This window comes from Hylaeus anthracinus, unplaced genomic scaffold (genome assembly GCF_026225885.1).
Source record: "Hylaeus anthracinus isolate JK02 unplaced genomic scaffold, UHH_iyHylAnth1.0_haploid 11994, whole genome shotgun sequence".
Lineage (NCBI taxonomy): Eukaryota > Metazoa > Arthropoda > Insecta > Hymenoptera > Colletidae > Hylaeus > Hylaeus anthracinus.
The window spans coordinates 3,227,673-3,254,955 of NW_026534341.1; the positions used below are offsets into that span (position 1 = coordinate 3,227,673).

The window sequence follows — 27,283 nt, forward strand, 5'->3', positions numbered from 1 at the left end:
TAGTACTGCGAGTATCGTAGTACTGCGAGTATCGTAGTACTGCGAGTATCATAGACTCTGTCATGGTTCGAGGATACGTAAACACGGATAAACATCGAAGTCGCTTCGGAGAACGAAACGGCGAATGCCCGCGCTGGAAACTTCGCAGTCCCGTGTCCGCGGTTGCAAAAATACGCAAACTTTATCGAAGTGGGCTAAACTTTCTTGCGGGGCAGTACCGATGAGAATCTCCGGGAAAACATTAATTTTCTAGTTCGTGTAGTTTCTGTCGGTCTCCGTACTTCTTCGGATGATTCTACGTCGAAGCCTGCGTTGAATATTTGTCTTACTGTTTCATTCGACAATTGTATTCGGCATTTGGGGGAAGAGAAATAAGAAAAAGCTAGGTGAAAGGGCTGGGTTCGACGGACTGTTAATTTGCAGTCGAATCTTGGATCGAAATCTAACTTAAGGATGTTTTGTCATCTTGTAAGCTAATTATTGCAAGTCTTCATAATAACATGGACTGTACTTGAAATAGTATTACGCTACATATGCAGAATTTTTGTTACCGAGTGACTGTATTGTTAACACGTTACGGTGTTGTCACCTTTTACTATATATCGTACTATATAAAAATGATATTTATTTTATTTGTATTGTTTATAAAAACGAATAACATCTTTCGTTGTTCAGGCTGAATGAATAATCTGGTGCTGATTGCTTCTATATGTTTAAAAGTTTTAGTATTTTCTTGTTAATTTCGCACCTTATATAAGTAACTAATTAATGTAAGTTCTTTTTGTACTGTAATCTTGTACCGTATCTATTCTATAGATTTTCAAGACTAAGTAAAGTCTAATTTTTTTTGTATAAAAAGAAAGTTAATAAATTAGAATTTCACGTAGTCTTTTTGTAAACTGATCGGTGCACGAGCACGTGAAGTTTCGAACTAGAGAAAGTAATCGCAAATAAACATTTTCTTTTGCCTCGACGGCGAGGGTTCCTTAAAGTAGCGATAGAACGACGAAAGCAAAAAGGTATAGCGAGCCGATCAATGTGAATCGTCGTAAATGTTTACGTGTAAGGACAAAGACCTTCCCGTAATACGCTGCTAGACGAATCGGCATCGATTATGTCCGTCGCTATTGCTAATTGCGGCTCGTCGGAGAACAAACGATTGGCTTTCCACTCCGTCATTTGCAAATTTACTCGACGAGTCGCGGATCACGAAAGAGTGGAGGAGCTTTGAATTATCCTCTTTCACGGAAAGTTTCAGCAATTTAGATTAAGATGAAAAGCCGCCGGATATTGTCTGGAATACATAACGGCGACGAGTCTGTTGCGAACAACTTGTTATATCTCTAATTGTAAGTAGCTTACACTTGCCCCCTTAAGCGCCGGAGGGAAACAGACTCTTAATTTGACTGTACGGGTTCTTCGAAACGGAGCAACGAGCGGCGTTTGTCGCGTCTTATCGTTAGGGTCATTCGGAAACTTTCTGCTTGCAAAGATCGTCAGTTGTTACCGAGTCGATCGCCTCTTTTTTAAGGAAGCTTTTCCTTTTTTCTAAGGAGCTCCTTTAGCATACTTGAGGTATTTGAACGCGTCTCATTACTACAGATGTTTTTTCTTATTAAATCTCGACGATTCTAGATGATACAATTGCGTGATCGATACATGCATTTGTATTTGTACAAACTAATACAACGAATACCTAACTCGGACTTGTTTCATAAATATTTTAGTCTTTCGTATTCAAAGTTTATCTTCGCGTTTTACTAAATTTTTGTGCGATGTTCAAATATATTCGTACAAATATCTTGAATTTTACGTAAAGACACCTTAACGTATTTTTTTTTTTTTTTTTTTTTATGTAAAGACTAATTACATTTTCTTTTGAAATAGTTACTCGTGTTGCTACGATCGAAAGATTGAATGCATAATCTGCAAATTGCGTTCATTAAAAGTAATCGATGATTAACGTAAAGAGCTAATAAAGCTAATAGAAGATGATCGTGTATCGCAGGAGAACGATAATTTATGATTTCCGATAGTATAACTTTAAATGGTCTTAACGTGAATCACCACGATGGTAATACTATCGGCCGGAACGATGGAGTTATAAGGGAATCTATTAAATCAGGAACTGCCAGAACTTGCTAATGAATTCTGCTAATGAAGTCATTTATCCCAGTTTGATCGCTTTCTGCTGTCCACTTCTTTCAATAATTCGTCAATTCCCTATCGCGTTTGTTCCCTACGCGATGACAAATATTTTAGATATTTACATTAATTTTTCAACTTACAAGAAAGGAACGTGTTGCAATGAAAACAAATTTTGCATTGTTTTCTTTCCATTTTCAATCTGTTCATTTTCGTTATTCCCTGTGCAATGATGAATATTCTTGATATTTACATTAATTGTCCAACTTACAAGAAAGGAATGTGTTGCAATGAAAACAAATTTTGCTTCATTTTTTTTTTTTCATTTTAAATGAAAAGTTAGTATGTTTATCATCAGTTCTACGTATTCTCGAATATTCTAAAATAGATATAGTCCAAACAACAATTGCTAGTTTATATAATTTGTACGGTACTCGCGACGAACCATTTACGGTAGAATTTTTAACATGAATTTTTCTATGTTCACCTTTTGTTTCGATCATTTTTGTTTTTGCTCCCCGTAATGGTACCAACATGATACTCCACGTGTATCGGGAAGCGATCGAGCACGATTACGTCTACGTCGCACGTTTTTTCCCGTCTGCCGGAAAATTAACGTAATAAACGTCAGATGAAACAATCGACACTTCCCCGCGGCCGCGGAACTTCCATTAACGAAATCTAAAATTTCGCGAGCGTGCTTTCGCGCAGATGACTTTTCCACGTAGAGTTTTCCGCCAGCGCGGCAAGTTCTTTTTTTTTTTTTTTCTTCTCGTCAAACTCCACGGGTCATTACGGGCGCAATTATCGGTACGACTGACTTTTCTTCATATCTGGATCCGCTGGAAATTCCATGAAATTACCAGTCTGGGGAGAAATAGAAGATTTTATTTCCCATATCGATCGTTCCGATGGTTTCCTTTCATCCTTAGCGAATCGTTCAACAGGGTACCGCGTCGTTTTTCTCGATTTTCTGTCATGCTTCTCCATAATTGATCCTGGAAATATACTCTGTTCACGGAAGAAGAAGAGTCCTTGGAAAAGCTTTAACCCATTCGCTGGCAGGCGAAAGCGTTTTGCCTCCGACGCTAAGATTTAACAAGTTCGCGACCGCCGACGGCTACTTCACGTCACTTCGAATTCTGTTACAAATTATGAAAATCTTTTTATTTTATCGAGTACATGTTTACACAACATTGATATTTCAAAGCCTCGACTCTTTATTTACTGAATTACTCAAAAGTTTTTAAAATCCAGTCGTCCATCTTGGTCTGATATATCATCTTATACAGTTGTCTCTAACGAGCTTCTTAGTATTCTTTCTTGGTCTATTAAAAATTGTGAAACGAAATAATTTACATGATTTTCACACGCCTTATGAATTTATAGAAAGATCGTTGCAAATTATTTGTTCTACTTTATTAGGAGAAACTTGTTGAAGTTTCTAGTATCTGAATGATGGTTGAAGGAAGTTTAAGTATTGTTCTTCACGAATGATTCTCGTTACTTCGTTTCGGTTGTAAATGTACTCGGTGTGCAATTATCGTTACTTGGTATGGCGTAGGCGTATTCATTGATTGGAAAGGGTATTTTCTGCGATACTTCTTTGCGTCGCGGTGCAATTAAAATCGCTGCTCGCTGCTTCCTAATCGCGCTTATTAAGAAACATGCAACGCTAGTGCGTGCATAGAAATTGCTTTATTTGATATTAAGCGATTTCGTTCGAACTCGTTGACCGAAAAAAAAAATACTTGTAGAAATACAAATGCAAGATTTCTGTTATTTTCATAGCTTGCTATTTCTTTCTTCTTAATACGATAGATGTATAATAAGATAGATAGACATTTGTACAATCTGATAGTACAGTAATTTGTATTAATTGTTAGATATTTTGCAATGCAACTCTCATTCGAACGGTCGAAGGGACACGTCGAAGCGATTTGTCATACGACAAGTCGTACGACAGATCGTGTCGTGTATGTGGTGTTTTAAATCCGAAGAGAATTGCATATAATTCACTGAAACATTAATAGATTGTATATTTTGGTTTTTGTATATATTATTGAGCGAGTGCAAAAATTCATGGCCGATTTTGGAATACACTAGAACAAGCAGTCGGTCACGAACTTTTTGCACTGTTCTAGTTTATTATCCTGGTCAATTAGGTTTTGTCTTCATAGATACCCTTCGTTCGAACCGAACGGACATAAACAGTGGCGAGGGTGCTTCTTGATCATGAATCCGAGCAACGTATCTCATCGATATCCGAGACATTACGCTAATCGTGTGCCTCATTCGACCTTATTTCAAAATTACAGCTATTTTCGTGCTCCATGAACGAACAGTTGTTCACAGTATTGAGCGAAATGTAATCTTTCGTGATAATAATTACTTAGCAATTATACCGTAATTACACTGTAGTCATATGGTAATTGCGGCGTAATTAAACGTCAGTACGAGTTCATTACGTTTCAATAACACTGGTTCGTAATTTACTGTGTAATTATAATCGCGAATTACTAATTTTGTTTCGCCTGAGATTCTGAGTCGGTTCCTTGACCTTTTTTTCGGAACAGATACAATCCTACAGACGTCGTGTCAGAGAATTCGTCAATTATTTACGTACTTTAAGTAACTTGTCGGATTCGTTGAGAGCTTTCGTCGATATGTTGTCCAAGTGTTTCGACGCTGGAATTGAATAGATTATTATTCAAATTTATTCTTATTAAATTTGTATTAAACTGTCTAATCTTTAATTATCTCGAGACAAAATTTGTAAGCTTGCAGAGATATTCGCGAGCTTTGGTCTGCCAGCCACCGCGTTAAAATCGATAAATCACAAACGTACGAATGGATCATCGGAATGACGTTCGATAATTAGAGATAGACGTTGGAGGACGCGAATGAAAAATCTTCAAGAGCAAGCCCGTCGTGGTCTAGCCGCAATTGGGACAAGAAAGGCAGGTTTCCCGAGCGTGCATCAATCGCGTGCACCATGATGCATTATGGCGCGGAGCTGGCACGCGAACCGGACGATACTCGAGCGGTCAGTCTTTTCATCGAGCCAAGTCCAAAGCACGCAGGGAACGGTAACTCGTGCTTTTTGCTCGTTAGCGGCTACCGATCTTCGACGTCGCGCTGGATCTCACGTGAACGAGGATTTTCCAGATAAATCTCGCGTTTCTTTCCGCGGATCTTTGACGATCGCCGATAACAGTTCGCGGAGACGATCGTTGGCGAAAGTTCGGTAAAATGGTCATAGCAGCCCGCTCGACTCGCGGATGCAAACCAGAACTCGTTGCACGAACTCGATGCAAGAGATAGGGGGGCGTTACTTAATCGGTACAGGTCACCTACATCTTGCCTCTTCAACTTTTGTACCATTACCGTGATAGTATTACGAGCTACGAACAACTAGCGTGCAACTTTATGAGATCTTACATTCTATCGAGTGGCCAACGCACGAGGTGGTCCACGTAACGTGCTCAGTCTCGTTATCTCATAAAGTATGCGTAGTATGAAAAATTCTTTTTTTTTCAGTGTATTGCATTTGTGTTATTCTACCAAACCACGAGATTGCGTCATCAAAAGATAGTTCTCAATGGGGAAATTCAACTTCTTCTCCATTAATTTTTCGTACCCTCCTTGACTAGAGTTCAGCTTGGCCTAGTTTCTGGGATCATCCCGGATACCACAAGTTACGTCGTATTTGGGTAACTTTAATCGCTTGTGTCTCTAAAATTATCGAGTGATTACATCCAATGACGTACATAATTACAGCAGAGACTCGTAGTTTACCATGCCGCGGAAGCACATTAAAAGCAGAGGAGACAAGTTGGTCTCTTCCATCGTAAAGCCGGATTCACGGTGTGCATTAGACAACCGTTCGTCGACCTTTCGTTAAAAGTTTCTTAAACCTCGTAACACTGTCCATTGTGTCTCGTGTATAGTGGTCTAGATGAAGGGTTAATGGGTCACTGGTTTCTGAAGACGATTCGCGCCTCGATTCTTCAAGTGTCCACGTGACCAAGAGTGTCTACCTTGCAAAGCATGGCCGGTTACTCGATAAAAGAGCAGAGCTAAGCCGACAAATTGTAAACTCGGCACGAATATTCCATCTGATTCGAAGGTGCTAAAACATTTCGACCGCATGGAACATTCGAGGAACTAGAATAACAACGACGAAGCATGCTTTCTCGAGACAGGTAAATTGTTCAATGATCAAGTACTGCTTTTCAGGAGTTCATAATATATAGAGTTTTCACTGTTTTTACGAAAGTAAAAAATAACGATTACGTATTCGAAGACGTGGACATTCTTTTGGAGAATTAGAATAAGGTTTCGTCGTACAGAAAGCATAATTAACACGTGAATTCATGTCGCTAGAAATTCTACTCCTAGTTGTCTATTATCTACATTTCGAGCAAGTATATATAAATTATGAAAATCTTTTCATTTTACACGCCATATATTTGTTATTTATAAAATCGATATTTCAAACCATATTTTGTCATTTTTATCTTCGCCATAACGATACAAATTTGCGATGTCCGGCCTCGGAATTGTATTATTTTCGCCAGTGCTCGATATCAGGAACACGAAACATTTATCGTTCGCGAAAGTGTCGAATAAATTTTAATTAATACTAGTAGCTTAAAAGGAAACACCGGTGAGTGTTACACCCCGATTTTGATGAAACTTTCTACCCTTGTTCGTGGGAGCAATTTTTGCTATTAAATAAATGATTGGTGAAATATATTACTTAACGCAGTAGAAAGTATACGCAAGTACATAAGTGAGAATCGTTAACAGATTCGTAATTTTCTTGAAACATTTATTTCAGTCGAGGAAGTGTCCACATATATTATGAACGTAGGTGTACGTATCGATACTTGAAACTTGAAAGAAAGGCAAACAAACAGTTTCAGTTCAGACGATCCCTTTGACACTTTATTTACCGGAAGCCTATTTATAGGCTTTTTAATTGAAGTATTTACCTGTTCGAATTTATTTACTGTGTTGATGGTTGTCTACTTACAATGATCAGTGTTTGGAAACAGACTTGGCTTTCAAATTGAAAGTTTCAATGTACTCGGTGACGGTATGGAGGAATTATAGTCAGCCTAGATTGGCATACGCTACTGTAGAAAATTCCTTTTTTTTAATAAAAAGACCGTTTCTAAATAGCCCGGTAGATAAAGTGTTAATATAATTCGCATTAAATGCGTGCTAATATGCACCCCTTAGTCATTCGCGTTACTTAAAGCACGAGAAATCTCCGATTTCTCCGCGTGCTAGTTCTAAAGAATTCTTCCTCGAGAGGGAACGTTTTTCAGCGGAGTTGGGCCGTTCGCAACGGTCATTATGCGATGAATTTTAATGGATTATAGCATTCTCGACATTTCCAACGTCGCGGCTCGAATGTTCCGCGAACTGCCCCTAACGGTATGGACGGATATTTTTCTCCCCCTTTTCCTCGCGTCCCCATTCAGTCGCCTCACTTTGTTTTTCGTTAAACTTTTATCTCCGCGAAACATGCGGTCAGGTTTTCCGTGGCCGGCCGCGTTTCCCAAGCGTTTCGCTCTTACGCCTCTGCTGTATTGTTTTCCCGTAAATTGACTGACTAGTGCATAATTCGCGTCGCTGTCGCGCGCGAACAAAAATAACGCTGGAATGACGTTTTCGTTTTCACACCGTCGAGTTTATCGTTAACTAGCCCCGTTCGGTAAACGACGACATAACAAACTCCGGGAATCGCGACCAGGGTTTTTCAGCTTTTTTCCCTCTCGATTTATATCGAATCGTATGTCAATTTACTTTTTTTTTTAGGTAGAAATATGTTTTTATGTTCCCTAACGAACAGAATGGAAAGCATTTTTAGCTAGGTGTCTGCGACGCGGAACGAAGTTACCGATTGCATGTGGGTTCTTCGACGTAAGTTTTGCAGATAAAAAAAGTGGGAACAATTTGAAGAATATCTGGTTCTGTTTATACATCGATCGTGAAATTTAAAGTGGAACTTTCGGTAGGGTGTTTATTAACACTTTTCTGAGTAATTCAGAGTATGCTGGCGTCTGTTTGATGTTTCTATGAATTTTCCCTGGTGATTTAAAATACAAACTGACGAGAAAAATCGATTCAAGGAAAAACATGGTTGCATTTTTTAAAAGCAAGTGCACGGATTCATCGTTGCACATGATCAGGACCTCGTTAATTAATAATTAAATGCAACATACAACATAATAACAGATTCGGTGTTGGCGGGAAGACTTCTTATTATCAGATTTCCACTGTTTTTTTTTTTTTTTACTTTTTTTTTTTACACAACAGTACGTCCGTGCACGTTGAATTTTGTTTGATCCCATTTTTCTGGGTTCAAGATCATTTGCAGGTCATATCGTGTTACCTGGATGTGTTTTATTATTTTGTCAGCTACAACATTATGTTAACGAAGATATATCGTTCCATTAAAAAAAACATCATTAACCTTCAAATCTTGTAAAAAAGAGACCTTGAAAATGTTTTCCCTTGCACCGTTACACGTGACCCTTCAAACGGTGCAACTTTGTCCTAAGTTTTTTTTTTTTTTACAACGAAAAGTAACAGAGATATTTATTCACCCTGTATAATATACTTATACTAATATATTCAACATACTGTACGTCACAAAACGCATAAAATTCGCAGTCTACTTATTATACAGACACGTAAATGGCAGGCTCGATTTTCGATTTCTTTAAACGGTCGAATAACTCGAATATTCTTCAACGACTCTCCCGAAATTGTTCGGTAATCTGATTCACGGTCCACGGAATGGTAGCGATGAAGTAAATGAAGGTGCATTCCGATAGGCATTGCTGACTTGTCGAAATAGCGCGCGAAACGAGCTAAGGGAAGCCAAGACAACGATTCCCGTCATTCTCTCGCTAGAATTGTTCCAAAGTTTTCGACGATAGCGCTGCTGCAGTATCAATAGAAATACTATGGAATCCCAAGATAATGCTCGTTCTTTCGTACTTGTGCACTTTGTTCGTACTTTGATAGCGCGTGATCAGAGACGATCGTACAGTCAGCGATAACGTTCGCAGCGTTACGTACAAGTTTAAGAGCGAGCCGTCGATAGAATCCAACGAATGGGAATATCTTTCACAACATTAGTTTTGTAACAAATAATATCCAAGTTCACGTTTATCTGACAGTGGGGCTTGCATTCATCCAGCATTTTTTTTACCGAACGACCTTTACTGCTTTATCTGCCACTGAATCATTGGCAACTGCACAATCGATTGCAGATTCAACATACTTTTTATGCATTGCGTAAGATTTTAATATTGCATTATCTACTTGTATGTTCTCTGTCTGTGCTATACTAGCGTCGTCGCACGCCGTATCCTATCACAGAATTTGGATTTATTGTAACGCGATGTTACAGAACTTTGGAATATACGATATGTTTTGTTGCTTTTCTTTTTAGCAAAAAAAAAAAAGAAATTGATTTTCCGAATGACCAGTTCTCGAAAGTTCGACATATATTAGGTTGTCCCAAAAGTTTCTTCCATTTCATTAATAAGTAGTACATACGCGATATTTTATGTCTAATGTTATATTATTGAATTGCGTATTCATTTTGCGATTCATTTAGCTCCGTTATGGTTGGAGCATTAAGATCTGAGAAACGAAGTGGCCTATTTATATAAACATCGCTACGCAAAATGACCGAGTACAAGTCATGGAAGAAACTTTTGGGACAACCTAATGTAATTGTCGCGGAGTATAGTTTAATTATTCCAGGAACTCGCGAACAAACCAAGCAATATCTGTCATATATTCACGTGAATATTAACTCAAAATCAAAGTTGATTTTTCCTCGTAATTTCGACAGTTAATTTTTGAACATACGGATGCAAAAGTAACGTATTTCTTCGAATACATTAATTTTCGCTACATTGGCGATTATAAAATAAATATATTTCGTGAAAGTCTGACGAATCTTGCGTATCGGCCACTTTTGATCTAAAACGTAAAACAAAATTTATCTTTAAACAGTTTCGAGGGCATTTGTTTGAATTCAAATTGAATTCAAACTCGAAGTAACCATACCAACACAGTAGTCTCGTAGCATTTAATTTGTTATCCTTGCCAAGCTCACGAATCATATTCAGATTTATATTTATTAACGCCTCGCGTACGGAATTATTATTTTATATTTGTTAAATATATTTGGTGAAAGTGTGACGAATCTTGCGGATCGGCCACTTTTGATCTGAAACATAAAACAAAATTTGTCTTCGTACAGTTTTGAGTGCACTAATTCGAATTGAATTTAAGATCGAACCGTACCGACAAGAATAAAGGAATCGTCGCGACGTGGAGATCGCGTACGAGCTTACTATGTCTATGCGACCTTAATCCCCGACCAGCTACAAGAGGACTCCCTCTGGACTAAATGGTGCGCATCGATATAATGCAGATGTAATATCACTCTCGGCAGTAGTTACGTATCGCGCAGTATTCCGATACGTCCGCGCAATCACGCGGTTACGCACTGGGAGCACTTCTGCTCCGAGAACAGATTTTCGAACTGCATATATTCCGGTCGCGAAGGTATTCCGCGTGTCGCGTGACAACACCTTTCGTTTCGCGAAAGAAGAGCGACCGGTCTTGGGAGTGCAGCATCGTTTGTCTCGATTTACATACGTAGGTCGCGTTACGACTCCAATCGCAGCAAGAATGTCGCTTTTACCACCCTGGAGTTCGTTGCCACTTTCGTGTACTTTCTTATAGAACGTATTAGGTCGTCCCGCACGTTCGTTCTGTAGACCGAGGCAATATTTCATGAAAAAAGCTACGAAAACTTTATAGCGACTGTATAATGGCTATGTCGGAAAGGTGAGAAAATATTGTGAAACTGGAGAGATTATCTTTTCTTAGAATACTTAAGGGTAATGTTTCATGTATTAATTTGAGTAACAGGAAAATGAGCGGCGTGAACTTGTGGGACGACCTAATATTTTTATTTTATACGAGTATTCAGCGACTCCGTAAAAAATTGCGAAAGGAGTAGGGCAATTCTTACGATGGAAAATAAATAATTAAGAGGCAGGAAGGAAGTTAGGAAGAAAATGAAAGATTCCTCCTTTTTGTGTGTTTTCTTAAACGTTCCTATCAATGCTTGTCGCGTTTATTTACATAATAACAAAAAATGGTTCAAGGGGTCATACACGTTGGTCGCTTCAAAAAATGGAATTTCTTTTGCTTAAAGTACTCTCGATATACAAAAAAACATCGATATGCCAAGAAGAAAGTTAGAAAGAAAATGAAAGATTCCTTCTTGTGTATTTTCTTCAAACAGTGAATATATCTGGTTGCTATCAGCCAAGTTATGATTGAAGCTCATAGCGACATATGTTAAAAAACAAAATGAACGTCATTTGTGTTAGAGCAAATTGTCCCTTCTCGACTACGGCCTTTGATTTCCAGCCAACCCTAGCCTAATACAATTGATTTCTAAAAGAAGAACGAATAGAATTCAAACGCAGAACAGCCGAGTTGAAAGTGTTCGAATCATCTGAGAAATTCATTTATAAAACACGCATTCGAAGGTTCGTTAATAATCAACGTTGCCTTCTACTCATTTTTACAAGTTGAGAAGTATAAGCTGTTCAACAATTGGCTTTGACGAAGTCGTAGCAAGTTACGTAACAGCGTTTAGATTTTTATTTTTTAAATCGTCCAACTTTATAGGCTTCGATCTCTTTACCGCTTCGGGACCACAGGGGCACATGTGCATCCCAGTGAATATTCAGTTTACGTTCAATAATTTTGTGTTCCCTTCAATTCCACAAATTTACCATATTTCTTCTGCTATTGTATTTATTAGTTACTCAATTACCAGTGGGACGTATTTATACCGCGTAGGTATTGCAACAACTGGGCCAGTAATTCTGCACAAGTGATCATGATAGGATTAACAGTATTTAACAATAGTGGATATATTCTGTCAGATAATAATCGCGATGTGAGTGCGATATGTACAGTCCTTCGAAAATTAGAATTGTCGAAATGTTTTACAAGTGTCGAAACTTTGAAAGGCTTAAAAAAACATGCGGAAAGTTAGATAGTTTAATGATATATTTAATATTCTAGTCTTCTAGAGCTGAGAAAGGCCTGATCGATGTTAACAATAAAGTAAAGTTGTCATCTTGTAGAGAAACTAAAACTAATTGGTGGAATACCGATGTATCAGCATTCTTTAGCATTACTTTATTACCTGAAAGTAATACGATCCCATAAAGAGTGAACGTAACGAAGCGCTGAATGAATGTTTCTAATCGAATCACAGTCATAAACGATCAAACGTAAAGGCACGTAATCAATTTCTACGCCTAATGGTTAATTCTCCTACAATCTACTTCATCACTCGACGCTTAGAGTCATTCATCTAACAGTAATCAACCAATGAAGTAATTACCAGCAGCGTGGAATCAGCGCTTTAGCCTGGTTTAGCCGTTGAACACTTTCTTGCACGTGCCAGCAAGGATTTGCAATTACCCTCGGCACCCATTAGAATGGAAATTGGGAATTTCTGTTTCCTTTGGTGCGCCCAGAAAACGAGAATATGGCTCGGCGTTTCGAACAATAGCGCTCTCTTTCTTACGGCTCCCATTGTAATTATTCATACAATTACAGTAACAGCTCTAGAAAGCGTGAAAAAAGCGAGTAGAAATCTCCGAACTTTCCGAAGGCCCGCAGTTCCAATATTTCCCGGTCCATTTTAACGGGTGAACGTTCGGAACTGAAACGAAGAGAGCTCAATCAGTTTCCGATAATATTATCGCGCTATTCTCTCCGTACGTAATCGTAAGAAAAATTCGTAATTAAAAGTAGACACGAGCCAGATAAACGGGACGATGGATGCCGAATTAATTGAAAATCGTCGGAAAAGAAACGTTGCTTTTCTTTTCTTTTCTTTTCCTTGTTTACTCTCGGCGTATCTCTTAATTAACTCTGTTAAACGAGTACGGGCGCGAGTGCAACGGTCGAAAGAGGCAGATCAAACGTTTCTGGCGTGCATGGACGAAACGGGTTGACGAGATATAGAGAGAATTAACAACGAGGACGATTCTCTCGTGACACGATGCGGCGTTTACCGCTAACGAGCGCGCTAATTGGCATAAACGAAGCCGCGCCCGCGAGAGTGTAATCAAGTAATTCGATTAACGCTGCCGTCTAGCTCCCGAATGTTTTTCTTCTAACATTCGCGATTTTCAGAAACGGACGTCAGCTGTGATTTTGTGGATCGATACGTCCCACGAAAAAATACGCGACGAATATAATTATTCTTAGATGGAATTTTGGACAAGTTAACCCTTTGCGCCCGAGGCATTTTTCTATAGAGTCAAATCGAGTCCATTTTTATGATAAATTTCTGTAAAATCAAAAACTCTGCTTCGAAAAGAAATATCGAAAAACATTCGCGACTCAATGTATATTATTTCAATTAATAATTAGCTGTATTTTGATATAATAAGTAAAATTGAAATTTTACGTTGAAAAATTATTTTTAAATAACATATGTAATGTAAGACATATATATATATATATGTCTTAAATAAGCAGAAAACTTACTTCGGACGTTTCGACTCAAAGTTGGAGTTATCTTCAAAGTTACGTCTCTATATACTGTACATAACAACTTTTGTCTTATTACTCGAAATATACCATAATAATACCATAATGCTCTAGTTAAATATTGCTGGAACACTTCGTGTACTTTCCAGAGCTTTCACTGAAAATTATGCAGGTTTCCTTTATTTTACTCTTCTTTCACTTCTTGTTCAAATAATAGTGCTCCTTTGTTAATTGCACGTTTTTAATGACCTCTTCTTGTTGCACTTTGAAACTGAACTACATTGTAACTACTATAAAAAAATTTACGTAGAATTTTACGTAAGCTCGCGTTAAGTAGCTTCAGCTGAAAATTAAATTTACTTTTTAGTATTTACTCGAGGCATATGCAATTTATGAACGAGCTGTCGGAATTTAACAAGATGTACATTTTACGGCTGTGCGATTCGTAGTGTATATTAAAAGTATTCGTAAAATGTCTGCGATTACTGCACGTTTATTCGGTTATTATAATTTTGTTTAATTACGAATGCACCGGATAATTGTAGCTTACCAGCTTTAAAGTTTACTGTAGAACTTTCAAAAGTTTTGCTCGTAGCTAATGCCTTTTAATTATGACAAAATGATGAACCGTGGATTGTAATTACCGTTACATACTTTCCGTTACTTTAATGCGACGTGTGTTAAAAGTACACAGAGAAATTATAAAACGGCATTCGTATGCGTTACGTAACCTTATGACAAATTAATTTCGTTACGAGTTTAATACCGCGGGGATAATTATGAAGTTCACGAACAAAGTTACCGCCCTTTAGTTGAAAAACACTTCTCTAATTAACGGTATTTAGTATAACTCGCTTAGTATTGTAGTATCAGCGCCTCCCATACCCAGCAGTAAGGAGTCAAATAAGAACACGAAACGTCGATCGTGGCTTCGAATCCTCGTGCCTTATTTTTCGTTTAGACTCCTACGGTATTTCTGCCTTTCAGAAGGTACGATATTTTACAATACATATAAAAGAAAAGCATTCGGAATGGTATTGCGATATCAGATGACGTGTACAAATTAATATAACATATAATACCGAGTTTGGTTCACTTTAATAATAATGTTCTATAATTGAGCTATAACTAAATTTCTTAATAAAGTGAATATAAAAATAAGAAATAATTTACGTTAATTTTGAAGTATAATTTTGTATGTTTAAGTCTGATATTTATAAGTTTTTCGAAGATGACTCGAAACTGAAGATTCGAAACGGTTATAATGATAATTATTTCAAAGGGTTTAATACTTTTCTTTGCTTTTGGGTTTACTACAGTAACGAATAGAGGATACGATCAGTAGTAGAATGCGTTTCTCGTTGGAATGTAAGGCGGTCTACAAGCGATAAACACGGCCCTTTAAGCGAACACTCGACTTGCTGCAGTATACGCCATTATTATCGTGATTTAACTAAACATACGAGACTTCAAAAGCTCGCGTTCTTTGATGCTGAAATGTACGGCATTTGCTTGTATCAAAAGGCATCAAACATTCTGTTCTATATGTTGTAGTAGTTCTGTTTCGAATAGATATTTCGTAGTTTCGGCGTTCGATGAGAATTTTTTTCACCGAGGAATTTGTCTCAAACAAAATGATTATTAAACATTTCTGTCTTATTGAAATCGTCTGTTGTATATTTAATATACGTAGAACTTTATATATATATATATATAGTAAAATATTAAAATATTGAGGATTCATTTAATTTTCTAAAATAATTGAAATTTGTGGATTTTATTTTTGATAATATATATATTTATATAATTATACGTATATATTATCAAAAATTATACAATGAACCCGTCCGTGGATTTCATTTAGTATAAGTGAAGATCAAATACAAATTAATTTTGTACGATCTTGTTAACGAAAATAACCTTTATTGTGTCATATATTTGTCTCTGAAATTAATTTGAAAATTTCCTTACGAAAGTTATTGCCAAGGGTCACTGTAATTCCAATTAGTTTGGAGCGCAATGAAATTAATTAATAGCGGACCTCGTGAATATAATGAAAAGACAATTTTCATTTGTATAGCTACAGAGATTGCATTAACAAGAAGCATACTCCTTTAATTATAAACAAACGATTAACGAGGAAAAAATGTTTAGTGAAGAAGACATTACATCGAGACTCTTAATTATAATTTTATTAAAATAATTTTAATAGAAATTATCGTGGCATATGGAGTCTCTGTTATTTCGTTAATACATTTTCATTCTATCCTCGACGAAATCAAGGATAACGAAAGCGGTCTTTTTCGAGCATCGACGAAGCGAGTGGAAATGTTGATGCAAATGAAGGTTGTTGTTTCATTTGATTTTCACCACGGGCAACATTCAGAACGCGAAACTTCACCCTCCGGTTGCTAGCATCTCGAATTACTTTCCGCCGCTTTAATTTCGAAGAGGTGCAACACGCACCCCTCGCCCCGATTTTCACCCTTTTACCTCGTTCTCCTTCCACCAGCCACTCGTTACCATTTTTTTTTTTTCTTCTTTCTTTGCATTTCTTCCTTTTCTCGTAATTCTTCAGTCTCCTTGTTATGGCGAGATACACTTACACGGTACAGATAACAAAAGCAACAGAACGTCGAGGGTCGCAACGACAAGGTATGCTAAGGTCACGGTTCTTGAAGTTCTTAAGGACATAATTAAGTGACGAGGAATTTAATGAACTTTAACGAAGGCCTTTCTCGAGGAGAAAATACATACAGATCGCGTTGTTTTCATTTACTCGGGACGGATACGATCGATTCTGTTAATTAACCTGTCCTCGGACCCGTGGACTCCTGATCGATGAATAATATTTTAATAATATTAATATTAACGATAATACTTCATTATTCGTTAAAGGCCTTGGAGCGCGCTTAATTGAACATTTTCAGCACACCCGGATTATTCAACTATTTTACAATGCATTCAATATTATTAAATCATGGTATGCTTGTCAATACATCGTTAATAAATTTTTAATGGTAGTTGACGATAATGTAACACTTGAAACATGTACTTTAAAAAATATCACGAAGAGTAACGTGGAAATGTCTGTGAACATAATAACGTTAAGGTTCAGTTAATTATCATTAGACTGCGTGGATCTTTATGAAAAATAAAATCTTTGTAAACGTGCCCACAAAAATTGAACCTAAACAAGAATTTATTTTATTTTGCAAGTATTGTAACACGAACTTTACTTTCAATCTTTTTTATATTCTTGCATATTGTGTGCATTTTGTAGGTTCTTGTACATTCAAATTTTCTATAAATCCACAAAAGATCCACAGTCGAATTATTACGAAAGATTGTTATCCATATCTCGATACTTAAAATCAGGACTCTCGATTCTATTGTATCGGAAGACCAACAATTTCTTTATTTTCAATCCGTAAATGATCGCGCGGATCAATCGAAGGCTACATAATGAATTAATCATTTGATTACTCACTTCTACGAACGAGTGTTAAATTAAATTGAATCGATAATTTTCCGGAAGGTTTTGGGACGAGCAAGCAGAGTGTCGAAATTAGATCCATTTCGCTCGATTTAATGGAAGCAAGCTCAAAGCGACCACACTGGCTCGAAAAGTGTGAGACACGAAAATCGGGGGGTCTGTCGACCCGTCCGGTATTAATTTCATTGAAAATAAAAATCGGGGAGCGAGGATAAAATTTTCAAGCGTGGAACGGATAATCTCTTTAAAACGTTCGGTATTGTTACCGGACATTATCGTTGATATATTCATACACGTATACAGGGTGTCCCAAAAGTCGGGAAGGAGCCGGAAATGGGGGGTAGCTGAGACGATTCTGAACAACAATTTCCTTTGCAAAAATGTCGGATGGGGCTTCGTTAAGGAGATATTAAGCGAAAACCCCGACCAATCAGAGCGCGCGTAGACCGTTGGAGCGGCCGCGGTAGCGAAGGCTACGCGCTAGGCGGCCGCGCCCAATGTCCTTCGATGCACGTCGAGTCACTTGTTCGCGTGCAAGCGCGGCCGTCAGCGCGTAGCCTTCGCTACCGCGGCCGCTCCAACGGTCTACGCGCGCTCTGATTGGTCGGGGTTTTCGCTTAATATCTCCTTAACGAAGCCCCATCCGACATTTTCGCAAAGGAAATAGTTGTTCGGAATCGTCTCAGCTACCCCCCATTTCCGGCTCCTCCCCGACTTTTGGGACACCCTGTATGTATAATGACTCCACGTCGTTGAAAATAATTAGGTGTTACATTAGGTTGTCCTAAAAGTTTCTTCCATATCATTAACAAGTAATACATACACAATATTTTATGTCTAATTTTACATTATTGAACTGCGTGCAATTCGTTTTGCTCCATTACTGTTTACAACATTAGCATCTAAGAAATCAGGTTGTTCATTTATATAAACACTGCCATAGAAAATAGTTGAGCGCAAGTCACGGAAGAAACTTTTGAGACAACTTAATACTTCGATGTCTTTGTTATGTTGTAAGGTAATCGTTACAAGTTTTGACAATAATATGGACTGCGCTTGAAATAGGATCACATTAGATACGCAGAGTTTTGATTACCCAGTGAAATTAATTCTTCAAATTACCATATTACATCACGATAAGTTCTATAAGTTTTGTAATTAATGAGTTTTTCAGCTTGTTTGATACATGGAACTCGAGGCAAGACAGTTGCATAAGAATGTCTAGAGATACATTTTTTGACGATAAAGTCGTTATATCTTCCAAACATTGTTCGTATAAGCTTCATTTTAAGAAAAAACATCAAGACCTTGATTTTAAAATGAAGTAAAAACAAAATTTCTGATAAATTAGTAATTCAGCATTGGAAACAATGTTATAACTATAAATTTGTTCATTTAAATGTCGTAATTACAAAGATATTCGATTAATTGAAACTTCCATTTACACTTGTCTCTGTAACTCCCGTACATCCTTAATTTTAATACGATTTACAAATTAAGCTGGTTTGTATAGAACAAAGAACTGAATGCTTTCAAGTATTTTCATAATTTTCCAAACATGAAGTGACTAACTCTGACGAAGTAGGGAGCCAGAACAATCGAATAAGATTCCTTTGTATCGCAAATTGATTCATTTGCGAGAAATGTTTAAACAAACGCATTCAGATGTGCGTGTATGATAGGGTACAATGACTGGTTGGGGAAGCGTTTCCCTGTCTCTTTTTCTGCGTAGGGCATTATGAAGTAAATAGAAATTAAGGGCTGGTCCGCCCCTCATCGGCGATCTCTGCGGATGGCATTTTCCCCGCTGCACTTGGCAGTCGTCCAGTCATTTCTCCTTCTTTCTCGTATTCCCCTTCACTTTCCAACGATTTTTCTCTTTCCCCGTCGTTTTTACGCCGGCGTTTCCGCCGCCGCTGAAATAATCGGACTGCGAATACCGCTTTAATTATTCCATTCTACTTAACAACGTTCCACGATCGTTCGGTCCTTTTCCGGTCGCGTGATAACGCCTTTATCCTCATTTTTCCAAGTCGTTGGCTTGCCTACGCCTTCTGGATGCGTGACCGTGCCGTGACTGTTTAAAACGCACGGCGAAAAGCCGCGCGTCGGAGGAAAAGTCTCCAGCTGACGCGGAACTTACTTTCCACGTAAACTATTTAAACGCGTTCACCACCGCGCGCGTGAAAATTTCCGCGAAACTGAAAGTCTTGTTTCGGGACGATTGAATAGAGATCGTTCTTCCAAGCTTTCATAAATAAAGAAAATCATCATTAAAAGTATCGATCGAGTGCTTATACGATCCCGTTTCACATTAACCCCTTAATGTTTCAAAATTCATTTAATTGATATACGTTTGATTCTAATTACGACATAATTGTTATCATGAATGTAAGCGTATCAGAGCGCATACTTGCTGATAACTTTAAAGAATACTCGGCCGTCGTTTCACTGGAAAGTTACCCCCACCATCGCGTATGCTTTTGAGGCGAGATCAAAGAAAATGTAATTCCCTCTCACTTCGTTAACGGCATGCAAAAGTGTAGCTTTAATTTTTCCGTCCCCGATATGAAATTAGGAGGGTCTAGCTATGTACGAAAGTGCCTTCTGTACATCCTAATAGCTCGTAATTAACCTTTAATTATGATAATTAAATCCCGTGTAACTTTGTCCCAACTGTCACACGGATTTCAACAGAAATTTTCCATTAATCGATTCTCTTATTACGAATTACGAATCGAATTTGCTTATCTGAAAATGTACGTCCTCTTCCTTCTATTCTCGGGAAATGATACAATTTCCTTGCAAGAAATTCCGTTCCCGATATGAAATTAGGGTAAAGTATACGAGCTCAGAAGGAATTTATACGAACTCGAATTTCAATAGTCTTCATTTCTGAATATCATTTACAACTAATTATTAAACGTTATTTTAATGTATACAAACTACTTGTTAACCATTTATGTTACTACAACCATCGCACTAATTATATTAGTATACAAAATAAAAAAATTTTTATGTACATTCAATGCCACTATTTTTTCCTTATGTATTCTGGCTCGGTAAACTCGAGATATCGCGATGAACAAATTTTTTATGGATACGTTTTCGAGATACGAGGTTTTGAATGTTTTTCGATTTTTTTTCCGAGTTAGCTTCACATTTTAGGCTATATGTCGAGTTAGAAACGTGCGATTGGATCGCGCAAGATATCACATTGAAGGTAATCGAATCTCCAAAAAAATCGTTTCTAACATTCTGACATTGTTTTCCAAACGGTTCGGTAGTTTAACACGTTAATTGTCAGACTGATTGACTGACATGGAAAGGTTTGCAGGACTAAAATTTTGTCTCGAGAAGATTAGAAACTATAGAACTTATCATTCGTCGTATTATTTTTGGTTCTCGTCGAAATTTACGAATTTTCTCTAGATTTGTTTCAATCGACACTTGGCTCGGAAAAGCTCTGTCGTCCATGTATGGGTGACGTGGCGTTCGACGTGTTAAGCGTTACTGGCCAAAGTGTATGAGAAACGTCAGATTTTTTGACTAAAATGAAATCGAAAATTTGCTCTATTGTCGCGGAAAAATAGAAATACAGAAAAGAAAAAAAAAAGAATGGAAAACAAAATTCAAAAGCTCGTATCTGGAATACTTATCCGTAAACAATTTTTTCAATGTGATTTACGAGTTTAGTGGATCAAACTATATAAGAAACGTACAGTAGGAGCGAATGAACATTTCGGTTGTAGACCTAATTGATTAATGAACGGTTTCAATGACCAAAATTCTGCAGAAAGATTTGTACCGAACGTTTGATAGAGGCGACACGCGGGTTTCGATATCGGCTGGTTCCCTCGGTTTAGACACGCCTAACGCAGACCAACCGAGTCTCGTCTATACGAAGAAGCCAGCTATGGAAGGGTCAATGGAATCAAACGTCTGTGACCGATATCGTGTTCGCAATTCTCTTCACGATGCATGCATCTCCCGGGGCATTCCACGTGAATTCCAAGTCAAATTTGAACCTGTTCGGTGCGCGAGGACACGGAGAGGACGGAGGTGGTGTCTCTGACCCACATAGTAGTCCGTGGCGACCGTTGAAGCCGGAAACGGGCCGCGGACGTTGGAGAGAAAACGCGAGAAGGGGCGGAAAGGGGTTGGAAGATAGAAAAGTCGAGGAGAACAAAAACCCTACGCAAAGGAAACGGGCCGAGGACAAGACTAAATGAAACGAGGTTGACTCTGTTCCTCGTGACCCGCGTTCCTTCGCTCTTTTCCAGCGAACAAAGCGCGGGACCGGTCAGGTTACGAGGAACGTCCGGATGTTCTCGGCCAACGCGATTCGCGCCGGACGACGTAACGAAAATTATTCCGTTGTTCCGGCGGACTGCTTCCGCCTTGGTATTTGGACAAACGACGCGGACGCTTGTTAGCGTTGTACAAAGTGTCGCCCGGTTAGGTCGTTAAACTGCGAGAGAATGTTTTATAAATATCGAGTAAGAAGGAAATGTTGAAAATTGAGAGATATTAGTATTGGGGTTGCTGTGGGTATCAGGTTCCGTAGAATTGTTCCATCGTTTTTATTCTAGATCGCAAATTGAATCACTTGAGACGCGAATTACCTTGTCAGAAGTAAACGATGCAAGTTAACCCTTTGCGATCGTGGCATTTTTCTATTGAACCAAATCCGGTCCATTTTTGTAATAAATTTCTGCGAAACCAACAAACTCTACTACGAAGAAAAACGTCTACGAACGTTCGTGACTCCGTGTACTATCATTTCAATTAATAATTAGTTGTACTCTGATGTGAGTGAATTTGAAATTTTTAAAATCAAAAAGTCACTTTTAAATTACATACGTCGCGGCAGATACGTATCTCCTTCTTTCACTCCCAGAATAATCAACAAAAATTGACATCGAAGCGAGTAATCATCTCAAGTTTCATTTGTTAACCTTTTTTTTTCCTTGTCTGTTTTATGTCGCATCGACTACAACGTCATTAGCGACGAAACTATTTGCTATTATTTATATCTTAGAGTATACATTGATGTCTTTGAGGAAGTCTATCGTATTTCTGCCGTGGTCTCGGGCTGTCAGGGCTGAGGCTGGTTTGATTCCGTATTTTTTCCTTTTCTCTTCTATTATTAACATTGTTTTTAAAGACGTACGGATTTATTTAATAGCTCTCCCATATCGATCGTCCTTTACGTTAACTACGTAGCGAACTCCGGGACATATGGGGCAATTTATGCGCCGCAGGGACACCGACAAGTTGCGACAAATTGAATAGTTGAGCGCAATGTTCGAAAATCGCATTTTACCTCGCGGCAGCGGTACGAGCGGGGTTGTTAAACCGATGATCGCCAGGAACCCTTGCGGTATTCTTCGTATCCGATGCAGTGAAAAATTCTGGCAATAAATTTCTCCGAAGATTAATGGACCGCTATACTATGCTATTACCTAAACCACAATACCGGGAGCACTCGTTTTCTTCGGTGAAATGTAGCCGGTTGCCGCAGTTTCGACACGCGTACATATTACGTGAAATGTCTATGCCTTATTCGGCCGTACTCGTCTATGCACACAGCGCCCATTGTGTTTTCGTTCATGAGAACGTCTAATGAAATCTGTATTTTTAATCGGTCGTAAAGACATCTCGATGTTCTTGTAAAATTTTCTTGATAGTTCAGGAATTTTACTGTCTCCACTGGCTCGTTTCAATTTTACCTAAGAATGCTAAAAATCGATACTTGTTCCAGAATTTGTCAGGCTGTGATAATAATACGTTAGTTTTTTGAAAACACCGCCTGTTACTTTTCGTTCGAAATGAAAAATTCGCAGACTTCGCAAGAAGTAAAAAGTAAGAAGATTGAAAATCTTGTTTCAAGCGGTATCTTTTTGATACTTTTTTTTTATTTTCGCTCGTTGGTCTCGGAATACATACAATTAAATATAACAATTAAACACAAGGAAACGATGGTCACACCGTAATCGTTCTCTGAATACTACCATCTCTATCGATTTTTGATCTATTTATCGAATTACCCATGCTTAGATATATCTCATAAATAATAACATGTTATTTAACGAAACCAAAGGATCGAACGAGCCGCCGCGTCCGATAAACAAAACCTTTTAAAAGCCGGACGGTCCGCAGCAAGTGAAAACGGAAAACAGGAAGAGCCGGTCGTTACGGATGATTCTTTGAAAGCTCTTGTCAGAGACAGCTGCAATTCACTTGATGATACCGAAAGATTATCGTCGATTCCCATTTCCTCGATGAAAGTTCTTGGGACAGCAAGATTACGCCCGCTATCTGGCAGGAGATTTTCGTTCTACCATTAACTACCGACTGCCTTGAAAAGGAAGACACGATTTTATTAATTCTCCTCTTTCGCGAACCCGCCGACAATTTTTTACGCGAAATGAAAAGACAACAGTCTTTAATCGCAGCCAACGTTGGGATGTTTCCCTCGAAAGAAAAGAATTTTTCCAGATACGTTCCGCCAAGAAAATTTTCATCCCTTCGGATGAAAACTCTCAATGATAAATTTCTAACGTGATAGTAACAAATGGAACATTAAAGGAATAGAGAAAATAGTAGAGAATTATTAGTAGTTATTAATAGGTACAATTTACGAGTGTCTACGCTAGTATTTTGTTCAACTGATCGTTGTTTTATCTAATTTATTAGACGGACTGGAAAGTAATGTCGGAAAGTGAGATCGAAGGATTCTTTATTTTCTTGTATACTTTTTTTTTTACCCTGTATTGAATCGCTTAATTTTAGTGAAAATATTGAAGATCGACTTCAAACGTACGCCATCTTGTTTTAAATAAATTTTTTCCAAAATCCTTCGGGACCCGCTAGACCGATCTATCTTCGAAATCTACCTTTGTTTTTCTTTTCGGAAAAATGTTTTTCAGTTCTTCAAAACGTGCTTTATGATACACTTAATTGTTACTTGTGCAAATTATTATTTAATAACTACAAAAAAAAAAATCACAAAGAGATGTCGTTTTTCCTCATCCTGACTGCGACTAATCCCTTAATTAAAAAAAATATGTCTCCAATCACAAAGATACAACGTTCGTATTGTTTTCGCTACATGGTCCAGCGTCGTTCTAGGGCGCACTCTGCGCTGAGAGCGTAATCCCTCCCAATTACATTGCGATTAATGCTGAAACGTGTAAGGAGGTTAAATAACATTGAAACTGCGATCGGTGCAACCACAGGATCGTGGCTGACAGCCAAACGGAAGGTCGGAAGTGGTCCAATCTCCGAATCGATCTCAGAAGCCTCCTCTTCCATTTCCAGGACATTTGCAAGAGGATCGACGTTACGAGAAAGAGAGAGACAAACGGAGGAACACTTTGCCGAGCCGGGCAGACAAGAGCTACTTCCGGTTAGCTGGATAGAACGTCCGGGCTTTCCTATTGAAGAGCTTTCGATAGTTCGTGGAGCAATCGTATCTTCGATTCAATCTCCGATAAATTTTGTCCCTGGGATATATCTGCCTTTATAATCTCCAGTGTCCTTTCTTGTCGTTGCTTTGACGAATTATGCGAGTGTACAGGTGTGATTTATTGTATATGTTTCACATGTACAAAAGCAAAATAACCTCCATTAAAAATATTACTTCGTCAACTATCAAAGTGTCACCAGTGCAATTAACCATTAATGCACTCAAATGATTCGAATGAAAGTTCAATCGACAAAAGGATAGTAAAAAGGATAGTCAAAAGGATATCGACACAAGTTAGGGGTATTACCTGCTATGCGATATATTTTTAAATAAAAGTAAACGTTGTATCTCAGAAATGCTAATAATTGAATACTTCACTGACTTCGACAATTCATTCAGTAAGCGTTGAAGTATCAAAGCAGAAGTATTTTTAATTAAAATAATTACATTCAATTTGTTCCCGATAGATTCTAAAATAAAAGGAATTGTTGCTTGAATTCGTTGTACTAGCTACGCTGAAATCAATTTGATTGCTGATAAAATTATGTCTCTAAATAGAAATATACACATTTTCATTCCAAAAGGAACTTTTTAGAAGATCAACGAACAAAGTTATGCAACGAAATATGTTTGTTCCCTTACGCAAAAGATTCGCGAGAAAAGAATTTCTTCTCGCGTGAATTTCTAGGTGAACCACGAGAAACACATTTCACTCGTAAACCACCCTACTTAACAGTGAAACATTTAGTTTTGTCTCTCTCGTTCCCTTTGTCTCGTTCTCTGCCAGCGCAAAACAAGATGAATATTTGTACATAAATCACAGCTTGAGTTACATTACCGCTGCGTAAAGGATCACCGGCTTTAACCCAACAAAACCGTACATTTCGCTTTATAATTTGTATAATAATAATTTCATTCTAACACTGTTCAGACAGAGGTGCCAGACAGAAAAATGAATAAACCAGTCCAAGTTAGAAGACCCTCCGAAAAATGAAGAGTCATTGTACGAAATCACAATTATTGAATATCCCTAAATGAACCTCTATTAAAATGACAGGACCAGATCATCGGAATCATATCGGACTTGGTGGAATATTTGGTACTTATTTCGTACTAATTTGTACCACAAGCAGTAATTTTGTGTACCTCCTGCCGTTTTCAAACAAAAAATCGTGACGCTGCTAACTTGAGAATAAGCTAGCAGAACCAAACGTCAAAATGAATAAAAATGAATCGAACACGGCGGATACGTTTCGTGCTGAATTTTTAGTAATTTGTACGGGTAGAACTCCGGTAGAACTCGGTCTCAGACTCTTCGACTGTCAGACATGCTCGGTGCCGCCAGGATAGGCGTCCCGACGCGGTGCTACCTGCGTGGTGCACCGTAAGGTCGGACCGAGTTCTCGTCAACAGGTATGCAGGGAGTAGTTTTCCCTTGGGCGCCGCGATTTAATATAAATGTGCAATCTAGGTTATTATTTTGATAATAAACGGTGATATTAACTTGTTTTACGAGTTGTTTTACGAGTAACATACATAAAAAAAAAGAAATATATATGTCGAATCGAGTAACCTCCACCTTTTCGAAGTCGGTTAAAAAAGAAAACGAACGATCTTCTCTTGCAACGATTCGTGACTCGAAAGGCTACGAGCTTATTTTTCGAGTAATTGCAATGAATTTGAACTGCGAGATATCTCGTAGTTGTCGTTCAATGGGTTAATGAAGATGTTTCTTCATTTTTCATTTCGGATAAGTTGAGCGGCATGGTTCTTTCAGGAGGGACTGTAGAATATCACGTGTACTACCTTTAATTACGATTGTTTTCACCCGCAAAAAATTATGTAGGTTCTTGAAATGTGAATAAATACGTGTGCAATAAAAATTCCTTATAGATTAAAAGAAAGAAATTCTCAAAAAGAACTAAGAACTAGAATGACTTCTTGTCTCGTAACCGAACGAAGCTCGAGCAGCGCTCATCCAGACCGACACTTCCGGTTTTCATCCTTTGGTCGCGGAACCTTCATCTTTCCCGATCTCGCAGCGGGGAAAAGCGCGGCTTGTTGAAACTTTTTCTAGTCGGTATTCAACGATAATGCGAACTGCCGCGTGTTATACAGATAGAAGCCCGTTGTGCGTGTGTCGTATCGATTCGAATGGAGAAGCCTCTCGCATCGCGGCGAGCTTCAATCGCGTCGGATTAAACGCTTGCGTACGCTACTGACGTCAACTTTCCGTTCCTTCTCCCGTCGAAATGCTCGCCTTCCTATCTGCCTTCACAACCTACGTTCTATCGTTTCGTTCAGCCGCGTCAAACTCACTCCTGCCCGAGGGCCGACCCGCGCTTCGCGAAATGTCCTCGGCCGCAGATGTACGATTATTTGATCACCGTTAACACACAAAACAAATCAAACGTACCGATTGTTTGCCAGGGAAAGAAAACAAGACTGCAAACCCTTCCTGTACAATTTCATAAATTTTGGGAAAGCAAGATGTTGTAGTATTCGGTAGAGACTTCGAATCAAACCGATTGTTTGTCAGG

At 38.2% G+C, this 27,283-nt stretch overlaps 1 protein-coding gene and 1 long non-coding RNA gene across 2 annotated transcripts in view; one reads left to right on the forward strand and one right to left on the reverse strand.

Moving 5' to 3' along the window:
- Positions 1-27,283, forward strand: part of LOC128888962 (bone morphogenetic protein 1) — an 82,359-nt gene that overhangs the window by 6,520 nt on the left and 48,556 nt on the right. The gene's annotated exons all lie outside the window — the stretch shown is intronic.
- LOC128888963 (uncharacterized) lies at positions 8,490-10,589 on the reverse strand. Its single transcript, XR_008460353.1, has 3 exons — positions 10,486-10,589; positions 10,246-10,408; positions 8,490-10,158 (listed from the first exon to the last, which is right to left on the reverse strand). It is a non-coding gene; the product is annotated as an uncharacterized LOC128888963 (long non-coding RNA).